We start from the raw sequence: 20,364 nt of genomic DNA, 5'->3' as shown, positions 1-20,364 counted from the left end.
GATGACATTATCATCATGGGAAAAAGGTTTGATGATCATCTGAAAAATCTAGAGGAAGTCTTTCAGCGAATAGCATCAGCCGGATTACGCTTGAATCCCAAAAAGTGTTCATTATGGAAGAAGCAGGTCACATATCTCGGACATAAAGTGTCAACTGAGGGGATTCACACCGAGGAGGGAAAAATAAAAGCAGTTAAAGATTGGCCTCAACCCACCAACATACATGAACTCCGCAGCTTCCTCGGCTTATGCACGTACTACCGCCGTTTTGTACCTGGATTTGCGAACGTGGCTAGAAGTTTACATGATTTAACAAAGAAGAATCGCCCGTTTGTATGGCAGTTGGAACAAGAAAAAGCGTTTGAGCAGCTTAAAGAACTACTGTGTACGGCGCCGATGTTGGCTTATCCAATACCTGGAAAGAAATTCATCCTGGATACAGATGCGAGCGCTTATGGAATTGGAGGTGTCCTGTCTCAGCTCATCGACGGACAAGAAAGAGTAATTGGGTATTACAGCAGAGTGCTCGGGAAACCAGAGAAAAACTACTGTGTGACGCGAAAAGAACTACTAGCTGTGGTGGAATGTGTAAAACATTTCCACAAGTATTTGTATGGACAACGATTCTTGCTGAGGACTGATCATGCAGCATTAAAATGGTTATTACAGTTTAAGAATCCGGAAGGCCAAATTGCACGATGGATCGAAAGGTTACAGAATTACGACTTCGAAACGGAACATCGAAAGGGGATTCACCACAAAAATGCGGATGCATTATCACGTCGCCCTTGTCCACTGGAATGTAAACATTGCTCCAAATCAGAAGGAAAAGAAGGTATAATCGACGTGCGATTACTGAATATAGAACCTGACTCCTGATTGGACTCCTCACCGCATCAGAATCAGTCAGCTGGAGGACCCTGATCTTGCAAAGCTGGTAATGGCCAAAGAAAATGGGGTACGATCACCAAAGGAACAAATAAGTAGCGAGAGTCCAACTGCAAAAGCATATTGGGCCCAATGGAACAGCATAAACCTCGTTAATGGATACCTTCATCGTACCTGGGAAAGCGAAGATGGCAAACAGTCTCGTCTGCTGATCATAGTACCGAAGTCCATGATCCCGAAAGTATTGAAAGAATATCACAATGGACCTAGTGGAGGGCACCTTGGAATTACAAAAACTATAGAGAAGATTAAACAACGGTTCTACTGGATCGGTTGTCGAGATTCCATAGCAGAATGGATAAGTAATTGCGTAGAGTGCATGGCAGCTAAAGGTCCTAAAGCCAAAAGTCGCGGTAGGCTACAACAGTACAACGTGGGATCACCATTTGAACGAGTCGCAATGGATGTTGCAGGTCCGTTCCCAACCAGTACGGCCGGAAACAAATATCTACTGGTTGTCATGGATTATTTCAGTAAATGGCCAGAAGTATATGCCTTACCAAACCAGGAAGCGAAGACAGTAGCCGAAGCGTTTGTAGAAAATTGGATAACAAGGTTCGGAGTGCCCATCGAATTACACTCAGATCAAGGCAGGAATTTCGAATCTTCCATTTTCCAAGAAGTCTGTACATTATTGGGCATCCACAAGACACGGACAACAGCGTTACATCCACAATCAGATGGAATGGTGGAGAGATTCAACCGAACGCTCGAAGAACATATGCGGAAAATCGTTGATAAAGATCAACGGAATTGGGACAATTGGGCGTATCGTTCAGCGAAGCACGAGACAACTGGTTACACGCCAGCAAAGATTATTTTCGGATCTGATCTGCGACTCCCTGCTGATCTTAAGTTTGGAACAAATCCTACAGCTGTAAGAAATGATGGAGATTATTGTTCTGCCTTAAAGGAAGAAATGAATGAATTGCATCTAATGGTAAGACAGCATACGCATCTGATGAGCAATAAGACCGGTTTGATCAAGCGGCAAATTCAAAAGGTTTTGAAGAAGGTGATCTGGTGCTGTTGTACAATCCACTTCGAAAGAAAGGCTTGTCCCCGAAACTGCAGACAGCCTGGGAAGGACCCTATATGGTGATGAAACGACTTAATGACGTGGTATACCGCATACAAAGAAATGGGAAAGCACGATGTAAAATGAAAGTAGTACATTTGGAGAGGCTCGCCCCATTCGGTTCAAGAGGATTTGTGCCTAATCGGGACGATTAGGCTTTAGTGGAGGGCAGTGTTACAAAAAGTAGTATTAAGTTGTATTTGTATTGCTATATGCATCCCTTATTATGAACAATAGTTGTAGGTATATGGAATAGCATTTGTCTAGTTGTAGACATCTGGCGCCGCGGCTGTCTGCTTGAGAAACAATAGACATCTGGCGCCGCACTGACTGCTTGTCGAAACAATAGACATCTGGCGCCACAGCCGTCTGCTTGAACAATTACAGAGTCTGGCGCCGCGGCTGTCTGCTTGCGTCTGGCGCCGTATAGCATTATGTTCTGGTAATTTCCAGACGCAATATTCTGGAAGGGCACGTCGGCATCAGCGAGAAGTGCGTGGCTATATAAGCCGTGGCAGCGCCAACGTAATCATTCAGTGCTAAGAGTAAACTGCTATAGTGTAGACGAGTTATAAAATAAAGAATTGTTGAATTAAATTAAACAGTGTTGATTTTATTTGTCAATCCAGAGATACGAACCTAACAAAGTAAACTAGCAAGCAGTAAATTCGTAACAATATGTACGTATATCCGTCACAACTTGATAATTTGCAAGTGACTCGAGTGTCCACCCATATTGGACAGTGGATCCATGTGGTTCAACCGTACTTCATTTTCAGTGAAGGGACTACTTCTCTGGTGCATTCTTTAGGAATAAAGCATAAGATTAGATTATTAGCATTTTGATTTTGTATCGGCCTATTAAGAATCTAGGAAATCAACACCCCCCATGAATTTGTTATACTTTGATAGAACGATTGGGCAAGCGACCGTTATTTTCCGTCCAAATTTCGCTTAAAACCGTTCAACTGCTAGTTATAGAGTTTTGCCATAGTAGATTGGAGTCAAATTTACGATATGAAAGTTATCCACGTTTGCATATTCAAGGGATTTTTCGTATGCTTTTTCATCATAATATCTCGTCTAGAAGCTTTAAATTGGGAATTCGGATCCGACGGACTGTTCCCAGTGAATAAATTCCACGTTTACATAGGTGCCAAAAAATGTATAGTAATTTTTATATAAAAAAAAAGGTCTTTTATGGGGGAATATCCCTTAGAAGTCCTATAACTGCGTAGGGACTTGATCCCAAATCAATTCCTCAGGAAGTCTATTTATGCTGCTGTTCTCTAGTACAGTATATATTTCGAAGTTGTAATTATATCCAGATATACCAGCAAAAACATACAACTTTTATTTTTTTCATTTATTCACTGACATAGTGTCCTGTATTCAGTTCTTGCCTACTTTTGGCGTCCAATATCTTCGAATATTAGGGATTTGAACAATAGACATCACAATATATCCGAAAAACTTTTTCAGATCTTGTTTGTCTATATCATTCATTTCTCTGGCTATTTTTGACAAGCGCATAAATTTCCATGAGATCTAATCATCCTGCGTCTATTATAACATTAACTTCTTTAAAATTATGTATTGATTGGTTTGCTTCTTGCTGTTTATATTCGTATTGATATATGTATATCTAATTCAAAATTTGCTTCATCAAGATCATCTACGAGTAAATACTCATCTTTGCTTTCATCCCGGTTTTCTATTAATCGTGCGCTATCATTATAAGTAAGCGCCCTACAAGTAAAATTTTAGGCTTAAATGCATGGTATTGCACATGTGCAATGATATATTATAACTCTTGCAAAAATAGTTCGTGTGAAGACCGAATTTGCTATTTGGGTAAGAAACTCTCCAAACTAATAAGAAATACTAATATTTTATTATACATTCTCAATAATTCACAAAAATAATGAAAAATTAGCACTGCATTTTTAATATATCAGAAAGAAGTTTACTCTTTACTACATATATTCACAAAAACTCAAGAATTTTTGCGAAACTCTACCAAAGGAGAATAGTAATAAGATATAAATTTCATTTGGCGAAAAAATAACTGTAAATAAAGAAACGATGTAGCTGCCAGATCAACGAGAAGTTAACATTGCATATATGCAATGCTATGCAACGAAGGGTTAAACTTGTATGCTGTCTTAAAATTTCCCAACGATGTGTCGAATCGGTAAAAAAATTATATAATTCTTGCAAAGTAGAAAAAAGTCAAATGCTTCGGTAACAGATTCAGCTGCACAAGTTCCCACTAAATTTAAAGAATGACCAGCACAAGGAACATATTCAACTAATGAATTAGTTGTTTTGATTCGCGCTTGCACTTCTGAATATAAACCTGACATGTTGCTTACATTATCGTAAGATTGACCACGACAATTCATTATATTTAAACCATTATCCTCAAGAGATTTTAACAAAGCATTCTCAATATCTTTAGCCTTATGGCCAGTATTTGGAATGAATTCCATTGTCTTTCGACAATTTTACCATTGTTACGTACATATCTAATAATTATCGTGAGTTGATCAACATGAGCAATATCAGGCGTGGAATCCACAATTCCACCAAAATACTTAGCAGATTGCACTTCTTTAGAAATATGTTGCAATACTTTATTTTGAATTAATAATATAATTTCTTCGTAGATTGTCTTAGATAAATACGAAGTATTTCCACGGCCAGGGTGCGCATATAATTTTAAATGTTCAGATAAAAACGGATCAAATTTAGCTAGAAGCTCGACTGAACCTAAAAAAATTTCCATTATGGGGATCTCCAATTCGTTCTGAATGTCTTCTAAATGACAGTCCTCTTATTGCGAAAGATTTAATTATCACAATTACTCGATGCAAAACATTTTTCCAGTATAAAATTTCTTCATCGAGCTGCTCCACTAAACGTTGATCAACACGGCAATGACAGCTTGAGCTTTGAAGGGACTAATGTTAGTTTTGTGAAAATCAGAATTTTCATGAGCTTCAATGCACGGTTTTGAGTTTTTCTAATCTCTAAACCCTTCACCAGTAAAAGCGTTTACTTCGCCACTCCTACCAAATAGTAAACATAGAGCACAAAATACTGATCCTTTACTTTCTGAATAAATTAACCACTCACGATATTGAATTTCTCCGTTCTTTAAATTACGTTGGAATAAGCTTTTAGAAGAAAACCTCGTTTTTTCATTAGAAAATTTTAAAATCCGTTACATTATTTTGTATTTCATCATTTATATTCCATAGAAAAGGATCACCGCTCAATTGAAACATATCAGTTGTTGATTGACTTTCTTCCCCATCTTCTGATGAAAGAAAAAGTGACGACGTTTTGTTTGTATTTGTATCTCGCAATAAAGAAGGATTCGATTGTATTTTTTTGGTATCTAATCCCGGCTAAAAACCAAAAAATCTTTTAGCCACGGATTTTCCCTGATTAAACAAAAAGATTAAAAAAAATCAATTCTCAATATTTCAAATACTTACATTCTCTAAAAGTTCAATTTATGATAAATTATTTTTAATCTTTTTTTAGAGTTATATTTCAAAAAAAAAACAAACACTTGCAGGTGTATCAAAATACTTACGTCCGATGAACCTGATGATGTTGATGATGAGTTTTTCTGATCTTGTCATAAAATTAGATAGTTTTGGAATTTTATTCAGTAAAGTTTCTTGTTTTGACGATTTTTCTGATTTCCTTTTACGATATTCCGCACCGCTCAGTCTTTTTCGATAATCACTCATTGCTAATAAAAAAGTTAAATTCAGAGAATCTCGAAAACTTAGTTAAAAAAATGGATAACTCAAAGTAATAATTGAATTTTTCAATGGTATGAACACAATAATAATATTATGAGACTTTTACACTTGAACAGCTTTCATAAAACTGAAATAATTTATGCGTCTTGTATACAGCGCGATGCTTAGTTTTATGCGTAAAACAAAGCAAAGTCAAACCTCTGTCAATACATACTGCGCGTAGCGCTCTTGTTTTCTGTGCGACTCGCGAAATACGTATTTTTTGCGAAAAACGGTACTTTTTTGAACCGTATTTATTTTATTTTTACTTAATCTGTCTAGTCATAAGTACCATTCAATAAGTTCCGTTATTTCGCAGCGCGTGGTTTTTGTATCAGTTTGTTGAAATATTGCATTCTTTGGAGGTGGCCATTCAATTAGCACATTTTTTGAAGGTGAATATTTGTTTGCAAAAAAAATATCAGACGTGACTTTTTATTACGAATTAAGGTTGTCTACAATAAAGTGAGTTAATTCAAGTGAAAATGGGCCGTGGTAAGCACTGTACTCCGGAAGAACGACGCGTTATGCAGAATATGGAGAAATCTGAGAAAACGGTTATGCCGAAATTGCTGTTTTATTGAATTGTTCCCGGAAAATGGTTCATAATGGCCTTAAACTCATTAAATCTAATGAGATCTATTAGACCAAAAACAAAAGAAAAAACTCCAGCACCACCGCGAAAGACAACAATTACTGAAGATAGAGCCATAGTCCGGAAAAGCAAGGCCGACCCGTTTAAGTCTTCAAGACAAATAATGCTGGAAATCAATGACGAATATGGATTAAATATATCGCGGAAGACTGTTGGAAGACGTGGGCCCAATTATTCACATTAACAGAAAAATGGATCGGTATCAATATTTAGACATATTAAGGAACGAAATGGAACCATTTGCTTTTAATTGCATGCCCCTTCGCTGGACTTTAATGCAGGATAACGACCCTAAGCATACGGCGAAGGTCACAAAGGATTGGCTTATGAAAGAAAATATAAATGTTTTGGATTGGCCAGCGCAAAGCCCTGACCTTAATCCCATAGAAAACCTATGGAACGATGTTAAAATTAAAATTGCGGCTAAAAATTTCTCAAATTTTGAACATTTATGGGAAGGTATTAAGGAAGCTTGGTACTCCATTCCAAAAGAGAGGTGTGAGCAGCTTGTAGAAAGTATGGTACGCAGATGTAATGCTGTAATGCAAAATCGGGGATATAGTACCAAAGTATTAGAAACGTAAATATATTATGGAACCGAATCGTTGATTTCATTAATTTCACATAATTTTTGCAGTTTTGGTAAATTGTGCTATTTGAATATCCAAGGCATTTTAGAGGGAGCTCAAGTTTTTCAATTAATATTAATTATTCGTGAATTGCTAATTGTTATTTTTTACTTAAATGGATAAATTAATAAACAAATATTAATATTTTTAGCCTTTTAAAGAACTTTGTCAATTGTATAAGCTCTTATTGCTTCTTATGGCTATGTGTGCTATTTGCGTGACCACGGCTGCATATATCGACATAAATATATACTTGAATTTTAATAACACTTTACAATAATTACGAATTATTGCTTTAAGCTATAAAAGTTCATTAATATTTGTCAATATAATACACAATATTGCGAAAAAGAAACATCAATGTTCTTAAATTTTTGTTTTCTTCAAATTGTTTCTATTTTTAAAAAAAATTGGCTATAAAATGAATATATTCATTTATTTGATTCTATAGAAATCATTTTTAGGAATAAAAATATTTTTATATACAAACAAAAAGATGAATTTTAAATGAATACTTATATCAATACATATACGAAACATCGGAATCATTGAAAATAAAATATGAAAACATTGTGCAATTTTAGAAACGGCTCACTTGTAAGATTAACTTTACTAAAGACACAACAAGTCAACAGAGCTTTGAAAATTCGTCAGAAAAAACTTATCAAAATATTCAATCATATCAATATTCTATTATAAAACATTTTTTATCAGTATTGCACTCACGAATAAAAAAGTTAATCAGAAAATGAATTACATTCTATTTCATAGAAATTTATTTGTAAATTTATATAAAAAATCAGAATAAATCCTTAAAATGTATTGTCGTTACATTATATCAGATTTAAAATTTTGACATTCTGAAAAATTTGCCGCCCCCCAAATTGTGCCGCCCTAGGCCTGGGCCTCGCGGGAATAATGGGAATAAAAAAAATCTAAACATCCATTTAAATAAATGCGATTTCTTAAGACAACAAGTAAAGTACACAACTTTAAAGAAAAGAGAAGTCACTTAATATCTAAAGATTCAAAGTTTAAAAAACAAAGATCAAGTTGAACGAAAATTTAAATTTCAGGATTAATATGGCGAAAATTACAATATTCTAAACGATAATAACGGCAATCAACGGACTTTTACAAATAAACAAGCTGGAAAACCAATCGGAACACGCTAAAATGTTATACGAAGAAATAAAGTCTATTAAAGCAAAAATAAACACATTAATGCCTATAGAAGAAAACAGAAAACGTAGAGGATTATTTAATATTGTAGGGACTACATACAAATGGCTTTTCGGAACAATGGACAATGAAGATAGGGAAAACATAGTACCGTTCATCTAGAAGTAATAGAGAAAAATTACTCTGATATAATAAGAGCGGTAAATCAACATACATAAATGACAACTACAACAAATCCATTAACAAATTAAAAAAACCATAAAAGACGAAAGAACCTTTGAAAAAATAAATAAATCAAACGTGAAAATTATAAAACACATGCTTTATTCCGATAAGATGCTTAAACTTAGAAAGTAAAATTGAACAAATTTAAGAAAACATAGCTTCAGCAAAACACAATAGGGGTTCTCTTGCTCTTGCAAAATCCTTGCCGGTGCAAGAATTGCAGATTTTTCCACCTAATACAACGGTACAACAACAAACACATACAGAAAAATATTTGCAAGGGCTGTAAAATATTTTTTTTGTTTTAAATTTTTTTTATATATATTGGATCTGATTTTTCTTAAAGCCTAACAATAAGTTATAAAATCTTAAAACTATTTAAAAACTAGACGTCGCTCTTTAATACGCAGGCATATCTCTACTTTTAAGTCGTGTTTGATCACAGGAATATACCAAAGCATTAGCCAAAGGGTTTGGATGATCTCGGAGTTTAGATATATATTTAATTCTGTTGTCTTCTACTTCTTTCTTTACTATAGGCATACCAAGATCTTTATGGATATTTTTGTTACGCATGTACCATGGTGAACACATTTTCGATTGGAACATATGTATTATATCAATATTGGTTGGGCAGGTCGCACCCCACAGTTGAATGCCATACATCCAAATCGGCTCTATGACCGAATTATATAAAAGCGCTTTGTTGTCTAGGCTAAGTTAAGAGTTTTTATTTAAAATGCAATTTAAATTTGCATCTCTAATCTTCATACATGTTATTTTACTATAGATGTGTTTTCTCCACGTGAGCCTTCTATCTTGGTGAATATCAGGATATGTATGCTACTTCGTTCGTTCGGTACTAAAATATTGTTTATTTATAAAGGGTGATTTTTTAAGAGCTTGATAACTTTTTAAAAAAAAAAAACGCATAAAATTTGCAAAATCTCATCGGTTCTTTATTTGAAACGTTAGATTGGTTCATGACATTTACTTTTTGAAGATAATTTCATTTAAATGTTGACCGCGGCTGCGTCTTAGGTGGTCCATTCGGAAAGTCCAATTTTGGGCAACTTTTTCGAGCATTTCGGCCGGAATAGCCCGAATTTCTTCGGAAATGTTGTCTTCCAAAGCTGGAATAGTTGCTGGCTTATTTCTGTAGACTTTAGACTTGACGTAGCCCCACAAAAAATAGTCTAAAGGCGTTAAATCGCATGATCTTGGTGGCCAACTTACGGGTCCATTTCTTGAGATGAATTGTTGTCCGAAGTTTTCCCTCAAAATGGCCATAGAATCGCGAGCTGTGTGGCATGTAGCGCCATCTTGTTGAAACCACATGTCAACCAAGTTCAGTTCTTCCATTTTTGGCAACAAAAAGTTTGTTAGCATCGAACGATAGCGATCGCCATTCACCGTAACGTTGCGTCCAACAGCATCTTTGAAAAAATACGGTCCAATGATTCCACCAGCGTACAAACCACACCAAACAGTGCATTTTTCGGGATGCATGGGCAGTTCTTGAACGGCTTCTGGTTGCTCTTCACCCCAAATGCGGCAATTTTGCTTATTTACGTAGCCATTCAACCAGAAATGAGCCTCATCGCTGAACAAAATTTGTCGATAAAAAATTTTCGAACCGAACACTGATTTTGGTAATAAAATTCAATGATTTGCAAGCGTTGCTCGTTAGTAAGTCTATTCACGATGAAATGTCAAAGCATACTGAGCATCTTTCTCTTTGACACCATGTCTGAAATCCCACGTGATCTGTCAAATACTAATGCATGAAAATCCTAACCTCAAAAAAATCACCCGTTACTTCCGGGCCCATTTTTGGTCTTAGCAAAAATGTAGCATGCTTACACTTCTGTTCATTCACATTTATACGCCAGTTCACTAGCCATTCTTCGATAGAACTTAAATGCTTCGCTAATATTCTTGATGCTAAAATGTGGCATTTGTTATGGCTCAGTAAAACTGTGTCATCCGAAAAAGTTGAAGTTAGCTGTTGGAAGATCTGCTGTATATATTATGTATAGACTTGGGCCAGAAACAGTGTCCTGTGTTACACCCGCCCTTATCTGTCGTTCATCAGATATGAAATCTCTCACTTTTACCATAAATTGTCTATTTTTTAAATAAGACTCCAATGTTTTATACAATTCTAAAGGTAGAATGTTCTCTTCTTCTTCTTCTTAATTGGCGTAGACACCGCTTACGCGATTATAGCCGAGTTAACAACCGCGCGCCAGTCGTTTCTTTTTTTCGCTACGTGGCGCCAATTGGATATTCCAAGCGAAGCCAGGTCCTTCTCCACTTGGTCCTTCCAACGGAGTGGAGGTCTTCCTATTCCTCTGCTTCCCCCGGCGGGTACTGCGTCGAATACTTTCAGAGCTGGAGTGTTTTCATCCATCCGGACAACATGACCTAGCCAGCGTAGCCGCTGTCTTTTAATTCGCTGAACTATGTCAATGTCGTCGTATATCTCGTACAGCTAATCGTTCCATCGAATGCGATATTCGCCGTGGCCAACGCGCAAAAAACCATAAATCTTTCGCAGAATTTTTCTCTCGAAAACTCGCAACGTCGACTCATCCGCTGTTGTCATCGTCCAAGCCTCTGCACCATATAGCAGGACGGGAATTATGAGCGACTTATAGAGTTTGGTTTTTGTCTGTCGAGAGAGGACTTTGCTTCTCAATTGCCTACTCAGTCCGAAGTAGCACCTGTTGGCAAGAGTTATACTGCGTTGGATTTCTAGGCTGACATTGTTGGTGGTGTTTACGCTGGTTCCAAGATAGACGAAATTATCTACAACTTCAAAGTTATGACTGTCAACAGTGACGTGAGTGCCAAGTCGCGAGTGCGACGACTGTTTGTTTGATGACAGGAGATATTTCGTCTTGCCCTCGTTCACTGCCAGACCCATTCGTTTTGCTTCCTTGTCCAGCCTGGAGAAAGCAGAACTAACGGCGCGGGTGTTGAGGCCGATGATATCAATATCATCGGCATACGCCAGCAGCTGTACACTCTTATAGAAGATTGTACCTGCTCGATTAGGTTCTGCAGCTCGAACTATTTTCTCCAGCAGCAGATTGAAAAAGTCGCACGATAGGGAGTCGCCTTGTCTGAAACCTCGTTTGGTATCGAACGGCTCGGAGAGGTTCTTCCCGATCCTGACGGAGCTTTTGGTGCCGCTCAACGTCAGTTTACACAGCCGTATCAGTTTTGCGGGGATACCAAATTCAGACATCGCGGCATAAAGGCAGCTCCTTTTCGTGCTGTCGAAAGCAGCTTTGAAATCGACGAAGAGGTGGTGTGTGTCGATTCTCCTTTCACGGGTCTTTTCCAAGATTTGGCGCATGGTGAATATCTGGTCGGTTGTTGATTTGCCAGGTCTAAAGCCACACTGATAAGGTCCAATCAGTTCGTTGACGGTGGGCTTTAATCTTTCACACAATACGCTCGATAGAACCTTATATGCGATGTTGAGGAGGCTAATCCCACGGTAGTTGGCGCAGATTGTGGGGTCTCCTTTCTTATGGATTGGGCATAGCACACTTAAATTCCGGTTCGCCTTCTCCCGGTGTTGTGCTTTCACTGCCATTCAGCAGGCTGGAGAAGTGTTCCCTCCATAATTTAAGTATGCTCTGGGCATCGGTAACTAGATAACCTTTGGGGGTTCTACAAGAGTATACTCCGGTCTTGAAACCTTCTGTAAGCCGCCGCATCTTTTCGTAGAATTTTCGAGCATTACCCCTGTCGGCCAGCTTATCGAGCTGTTCGTACTCACGCATTTCGGCCTCTTTCTTCTTCTGTCTGCAAATGCTTCTCGCTTCCCTCTTCAACTCTCGGTATCTATCCCATCGCGCACGTGTTGTGGTCGATCGTAACGTTGCGAGGTAGGCAGCCTGTTTTCTCTCCGCTGCGACACGGCACTCCTCGTCGTACCAGCTGTTCTTTTGCAGTTTCCGAAAACCAATGGTTTCCGTTGCAGCTGTACGTAAGGAGTTTGAAATGCTGTCCCACAGTTCCCTTATACCGAATTGTTGATGAGTGCTCTCAGAGAGCAGGAGTGCAAGCCGAGTAGAAAAACGTTCGGCTGTCTGTTGTGATTGCAGCTTCTCGACGTCGAACCTTCCCTGTGTTTGTTGGCGTGCGTTTTTTGCTGCACAGAGGCGGGTGCGAATTTTGGCTGCAACAATATAGTGGTCCGAGTCGATGTTAGGTCCTCGGAGCGCACGCACATCTAAAACACTGGAGACGTGTCTTCCGTCTATCACAACATGATCGATCTGGTTGGTGGTTTTTCGATCCGGAGACAGCCAGATAGCTTGATGTATCTTCTTATGCTGGAATCTAGTACTACAGATAACCATATTTCGGGCCCCGGCGAAGTCGATCAGCCTCAACCCATTTGGTGATGTTTCGTCGTGGAGGCTGAATTTACCGACCGTAGTGCCAAAGATACCTTCTTTGCCCACCCTGGCGTTAAAGTCGCCAAGCACGATTTTGACATCGTGGCGGGGGCATCTCTCATAAGTGCGCTCCAAGCACTCATAAAAGGCATCTTTGGTAACATCGACCTTCTCTTCCGTCGGGGCGTGGGCGCAAATCAGCGATATGTTGAAGAACCTCGCTCTGATGCGGATTGTGGCTAGACGTTCATACACCGCAGTGAATGATAGTACTCGGCGACGGAGTCTCTCTCCCACCACGAATCCAACACCAAACTTGCGCTCCTTTATATGGCCACTGTAGTAAATGTCACAAGGACCTACTTGTCTCTGTCCTTGTCCCGTCCATCGCATTTCTTGGACGGCGGTGATGTCAGCCTTTATTTTCACGAGGACATCAACCAGCTGGGCAGCGGCACCTTCCCAATTAAGGGACCGGACATTCCAGGTGCATGCCCTCAATTCGTAATCCTTATTTCGTTTGCCATGGTCGTCATCAAAAGGGGGGTCACTCATCCGAGGCTTGTTGCTCCTTTTCATTGGGGGTGTTTTTTTTACGTGGCGGGTCCCAAACCCACCGCACAACCCTATGCAGGGGATGTTTCGCCTTCTCACGTTAGCTCGCCTTCAAACGGATGTTCTTAGGCTACCCAGAGGATACTTGGTCAAAGACCGGAAGTCGTGAGCTGCTTGAGTCATATGCAAAAGAATCGTTTCTGGCCACTCCCAAGTGAATGGCGATCAGAGACTTTCCTCACTTGCGTGAACTTCTACACATGACTCCATCCTCCAAATGTTCTCAGTCTTATATAAAAGGACTTCATGCTACACCTTATCAAACGCCTGGGCTACGTTTTGAAATATTGCTGAACAGCACTCCCTGTGTTCAAAGGTTTTTTTATTTTGTTAGTAATTCTATTTACGTACTTTATTGTGCCATGTTTCGCACAAAATCCGATTTGATGCTTTGGTATTGAATTATTTTCGTGGAGGAAATAAGACGTATTTGATAGTAGTACCTTTTTCAAATATTTTTTTTTCATAGGAGAAAATGGTTCGGTGAGCAAGCATATGTCCAAAAAGGTCTCGATTGAGTTTGACGAAACTCAACGTAATGCTTTCGAAAGGCTGAGGAATATACTGGCATCAGAAGATGTCATACTCATGTACCCAGATTTCAAGCAGCCCTTTGATCTAACTACTAACGACTCCATAGATGCATTGGTGCAGTCATGTCCCAAGGGGGCAGACCCACTTTCACGGTTTCACGCACGAGTTAATACCTTCACCTATATATATAATATATGTATATATGTAACAATATCACCTAGCATCAGCATATCACGCACATACAACGTGAACATTCTAATAAAGGGAGATAACATCATCTACAGCAAATATCACGCCACCTAAAACAACGAATCACAGCACGCCACGCTACATCAGTATAAAGCTATAAATACAGTGTATCGCACGCACTGTGTGTTCTTCAATTCAGTTTAATATAAACCTTAGATATACTTAGATGTATTGTATAATATTGTATATTAAATAAAGAGAAACCCAGGAGTAATATCCTGGTAAAATATATATTTTAGAATTGCCTAAATAGCATTCTTAATTGGCGCCCGAGCAGGGACCCACTGCTAAAAGGAATCAAAATAAATTCCTTCAAAGTGAGAATACGAGTAGAAAACAACAAATTTTTCAAAAAGTATTCAAGTGTCTCAAATTAAAAACAAAGATGGCTCAATCACCAGCTCTCCAAGATATCGTGGTAGATTTACAACGCAGATTCGCCGAAGTTCACCTAGGACCAGGGACCAGCCAAGGACGAAGTTTGTATCTACAATGATCCAAAGGAGGTAGACTTAAACCTCTTCAAATCAGCCATTAACGTATTCAGCGGAGACTATCAGGAATATCGTAACTGGAGAAGATTAGCTATTACATTAATGAATAATGTAAAATAATTCCGTGGACAAAATATCTACACGGAAGCATTAATATTAATTCGAGGAAAGATAATTGGGAAAGCGGCCCAGATACTCATCAACAATAACACAAAGTTAAACTTTGCTGAAATAATAGACAGACTGGATGACTCCTATGCAGATCAGCGACCACTGTATGTCCTGGAGAAAGACATGATAAAGATACGTCAAGAAAACAAACCTCTTCACGTGTACTTCGATCACCTTAATCAGGCATTAAACACTGTATTATCCAAAATAGAAATGCAGCACAAAAATGAGAACGTGATCAATGCGTTATCACAAGAGATACAACTGAAAGCAGTCAGGACATTCATGGCGGGAATAAGAAGTGCAGCAAATAAAAATGCACTGTACTCCATAATGGAAGCATCATCAGCTAGAATATATACCACGGGTATCACAGATGAGGCAACCCATGATGCAATACCAACAATTACAGCAGTATCAACAGCAAAGACAACCACCAGTCGAACCTATGGATGTAGACTCATCAGGACGATTCCGTAGGCATGCACAGGCATGCACATATAAGATACGTGTATATACTAATAGATACAGGTGCCACAAGTAGTTAAGTAAGTAAAGACTATCCATTTGCAGAAAGGATAAGACTAGATAAACCAATAAAATTTAATACACTAAATGGAACTTCAGTAGTAACACATAAAAGAGAAATTAACTTAGTAGGGTTTGATTTGGATTTTTATGAAACCGCAGATCTAAAAGAATTCGACATACTATTAGGGGGAGACGCCTTACGTAAAATGAAAGGTAGAATAGATCTGTTTGACTACTCGGCAACATTTGAACAGGAGAATACTCTACAGAAAAAAATCAAGAAAGAATTAATTATACGATAGGGAATAAAACCTATGAAAAAGAAATACACGAGCTATTGAACCGTTTACAACAACGATACAAGAAATTAGGACAGAGACTAAAGAGCCAGTCTGGGTTCGTCAATATCCATACCCTTATGCAGACCAAGATTTCGTAAAGCAAGAAATAGAAAAATTATTAAAATTATTATAATTATTAAAGAAAGCAAGAGTCCATACAACTCACCAATATGGACAGTTTCAAAGAAAGGACTAGACGAAGAGGGAAAACCAAAGAAACGAATGGTGATAGACTTTCAGAAACTGAATAAGCAAACGATCGCAGATAGATATCCAATTCCAGATATAACAATGACGTTACAAAACTTAGGCAAAGCAAGATATTTTAAATATATTTAGAACCCCCAAAGGTGATCTAGCCACCGATGCCCAGAGCATACTTAGATTATGGAGGGAACACTTCTCTAGCCTGCTGTATGGCAGTGAACACATAACACCAGGAGAAGGCGAACCCGATTCCCCAATCGATGACGATGGAGCAGACGTTCCATTACCCGGCCATGAAGAAGTTCGAATAGCAGTTGCTCGCCCGAAGAACAACAAAGCGGCAGGGGCCGACGGATTGCCGGCCGAGCTATTCAAACACGGCGGCGAAGAACTGATAAGGAGCATGCATCAGCTTCTTTGCAAAATATGGTCGGATGAAAGCATGCCCAACGATTGGAATTTAAGTGTGCTATGCCCAATCCATAAAAAAGGAGACCCCACAATCTGCGCCAACTACCGTGGGATTAGCCTCCTTAACATCGCATATAAGGTTCTATCGAACGTATTGTGTGAAAGATTAAAGCCCACCGTCATCAAACTTATTGGACCTTATCAGTGTGGTTTTAGACGTGGCAAGTCAACAACCGACCAGATATTCACCATGCGCCAAATCTTGGAAAAGACTGGTGAAAGGGGAATCGACACACATCACCTCTTCGACGATTTCAAAGCTGCTTTCGACAGCATGGAAAGGAGCTGCCTTTATGCCGCGACGTCTGAATTTGGTATCCCCGCAAAACTAATACGGATGTGTAAACTGACGTTGAGCAACACCAAAAGCTCCGTCAGGATCAGGAAGGACTTCTCCAAGCTTTTCGATACCAAACGAGGTTTCAGACAAGGCAACTCCCTATCGTGCGACTTCTTCAATCTGCTGCTGGAGAAAATAATTTGATCTGCAGAACTTAATCAAGCAGGTATAATCTTTTAAAAGAGTGTACAGCTGCTGGCGTATGCCGATGATATTGATATGATCGGCCTTAACACCCGCGCCGTTAGTTCTGCTTTTCCCAGACTGGCCAAGGAAGCAAAGCAAATGGATCTGGCAGTGAACGAGGGCAAGACGAAATATCTCCTGTCATCAAACAAACAGTGGTCGCACTCGCGACTTGGCTCTCACGTCACTGTTGACAGTCATAACTTTGAAGTCGTAGATAATTTCGTCTATCTTGGAACCAGCGTAAACACCACCAACAATGTCAGCCTGGAAATCCAACGCAGTATAACTCTTGCCAACAGGTACTACTTTGGACTGAGTAGGCAATTGAGAAGCAAAGTCCTCTCTCGACGAACAAAAACTAAATTCGATGAGTCACTCATAATTCCCGTCGTGCTAAATGGCGCAGAGACCTGGACGATGACAACAACTGATGAGTGATGTTGCGAGTTTTCGAGTGAAAAGTTTTGCGGAAGATTTATGGTCCGTTACACGTTGGCTACGACGAATATCGCATTCGATAGAACGATGACATAGTTCATCGAATTAAGAGACAGCGGCTACGCTGGCTAGGTCATGTTGTCCGAATGGACGAAAACACTCCAGCTCTGAAATTATTCGACGCAGTACCCGCTGGGGGAAGCAGAGGAATAGGAAGACCTCCACTCCGTTGGAAGGACCAAGTCGAGAAAAACCTGACTTCGCTTGGAATATCCAATTGGCGCCACGTAGCGAAAATAAGAAACGACTGGCGCGCTGTTGTTAACTCGGCTATTATCGCGTAAGCGGTGCCTGCGCCAGTAAAGAAGAAGAAGAAGTTAATTCAAAACTCTTATTTACATAAAATAGTTATTTGCAATTTTTCTACATATTATTCAATGTAACGCTTTCTGATATACAACGTTTTTTTGTTCCTGTTCCGGTGCGTAAATGTACAGAGAAGATGGTTTTACAACTCGTTAACACGCCATTCTGGCCGTGTGAAAAACAAGCATCAAAAGCCGGAGTGCGGAACTTTAATCCGCTAAACCTATCCTACTCCAACCTCCAGACTCTATTCTATCTAGCTATTTCTTCATTCCACCAATATGGTGGCCTCCGGTTGTTCTGGTGTACTTTCCTACGCATGGTTGCGTCGCAAGCTGTTAACAATTCTTTTCGCACTGCGGATACCAAGTACATGACGTCTTCGCCTTATATATTTCAAAATCTCAGGTTCGGTTTTGGCATGTGCTCCTGCTGCGGCGTTCCGTCCCTCCGGCATATGAGACTTCAGCAATAATAGCCATATGGTCAGTATATGTAAATATGTCGGTCACCGCCCACTTAATGCGCCTGCTAGGAGCGTCATTGGCAAACATGAGCTAAAAGTATTTTGCGTTCCGCTGTTCAAGATCGTAAGATTCGTTTGACTGAGGAATTTAAGTATCAGACACCCCCGATGGTTTGTGCGCCTACCACCCCAAGCGGTCGACCACGCATTGAAGTCGCCGGCGATTTTCCTCTGGTTTCTAGAGCAAGCGGGAATATACTTTTGTCCTGTTGATTGTCATCTCAAATGCAATTTTACCTGGAAACTGAATAGGTTCCACTTCACAGTTTCGGAGCATGAAGATTGCGAAACATAATAATGACAGATGAGTAAAACCACGTCAAGTGGACCCCCCATTTTCCACTTGATCATCGAATTTGAATGTGAGTATTTTTTCATAAAGTAGTCACCATGAACAAATAATCCCCCTCCCAGTTTTTTTTATTTTAATTTTAACAACATTTTTTTTTAATTGAAAATTTTTACTACTATTTTTTAAATTAATAATTAAAAAACTATTGGTGATTTTTTGATACAATTTTCAGGAGTTATAGTTCAATACTTTTACTTTCAGAAAATATGCATGAATTTTTATTATTTTTATTTTTTCATATTGTTTATTAACTTTTAAATTAACAAATGAACATTTTAATGACTTCTCCCTAAAAAAAATTTTAAAAAAATTTTTTCAGTATTTTGCAATAAATATTCAAGTAACGAAATCCGCGAAAAAATTTGACTGATCGCAATTAGATTAAACAAAAAAAATTTTTTTAAATGGGCGGTCAGCGCTGCCGGTATAACGCTCTGCCCCGTATCATTGACTTACCTTTAAATTTACTCCGTAATTATAAGTAAGGAATAATAGTTAATGTTTTATTTAAAAATATCGTGATTTTATGTTTAATTTTATTCAAACAAATGACAGAGATAATAAATCATATATTTCTTGTATAAATAAAAAACAAAGAAGTTAAATAATTTTTAAATAAATTTTATAACTCATACTTATTGCTTTATTTATTTTTTTTTTAAACTTTATTGGTAACGATTTTAAGGGCTTTGGAGAAAACTTTGCACTCTAGTGATGTATTATTAACAGCTCTGTAATGGTGATATTGGCGTGTATTTTTTATAGTTACACATTGGTCATGACGAAATTTGAACTTTTTCTCATGGAAGTCGTGATCTTCTTGGGAGCAAAAATCAAAGTTAATTTTTTTAAATGCATTCTTACTCCATTCAAATAATGAAGTTGCATTGGTTATATGATTATCGCTTTCCCGACTTTGCGACTTGCACGAAAAGCTTGCCTTTTAAAACTTCCTGCCAAACCATCACATGCCCCTTTCCCGTGAGAAGTCGCAAAAAAATTCCATTCCGCATTCACATTAAAGTCCTTTTTATGATTTATTAAATTCACGAAATTATATTTATTTTTGTACTGAAAAGCAGCTCCGTCCGAAAAGTAGGCAATTTTTTTATCTTATCTGCAGCAAACTTATTTTTTAGAAATTCAATAAGTATAAAATTAAAAAGGAGAACAGAGCTCGCGTCGTGACTAACTTTTTCCGAAATAACGACGTAGTTTATATGTTTCATTTTCTCTATAATACACAACGTAAGGATGAATTGTAGCCTGACTGTTATTCCAATGATGAGATTGGATGGTATTTTGAACAGAAAACGTATAGTTTTCAGAAAAATCAAGGCAAACGATAAATTCTCCATCCTCAACAGATTCCTTCTTGTCAGTAAAATATGACGCTTGAGATCGTGCAAGAAAATCATGTCTTAATAATTAGGCCAGTTTTGTTTTAAATCAATAAAAAAATCTTCTTTTGTCTTTGTTTCTTTAATGATTTCAGTTCTAAACAATTAAAAATGAATTTTAAAAGAAAAGAAGAACATTTGCCTAACATTTTTTTACCTATCAGTACTTTTCCATTGGCTGTATGTA

The 20,364-nt window shown here is 38.3% G+C and overlaps 1 protein-coding gene across 1 annotated transcript in view; it reads left to right on the top strand.

Annotated features, from left to right (window-relative positions):
- Nucleotides 1–11,959, top strand: part of LOC125776652 (uncharacterized) — a 185,105-nt gene extending 173,146 nt beyond the window's left edge. Inside the window, exon 2 of the mRNA XM_049450121.1 lies at nt 11,849–11,959. The gene's annotated coding sequence lies outside the window, so the exon portion shown is untranslated. The remainder of the gene's footprint in view (nt 1–11,848) is intronic.
- Nucleotides 11,960–20,364: the final 8,405 nt, after the last annotated feature.

The sequence above is a fragment of the Bactrocera dorsalis genome, chromosome 2, assembly GCF_023373825.1.
Source record: "Bactrocera dorsalis isolate Fly_Bdor chromosome 2, ASM2337382v1, whole genome shotgun sequence".
Lineage (NCBI taxonomy): Eukaryota > Metazoa > Arthropoda > Insecta > Diptera > Tephritidae > Bactrocera > Bactrocera dorsalis.
This window is presented reverse-complemented; position numbering and strand designations above follow the sequence as displayed.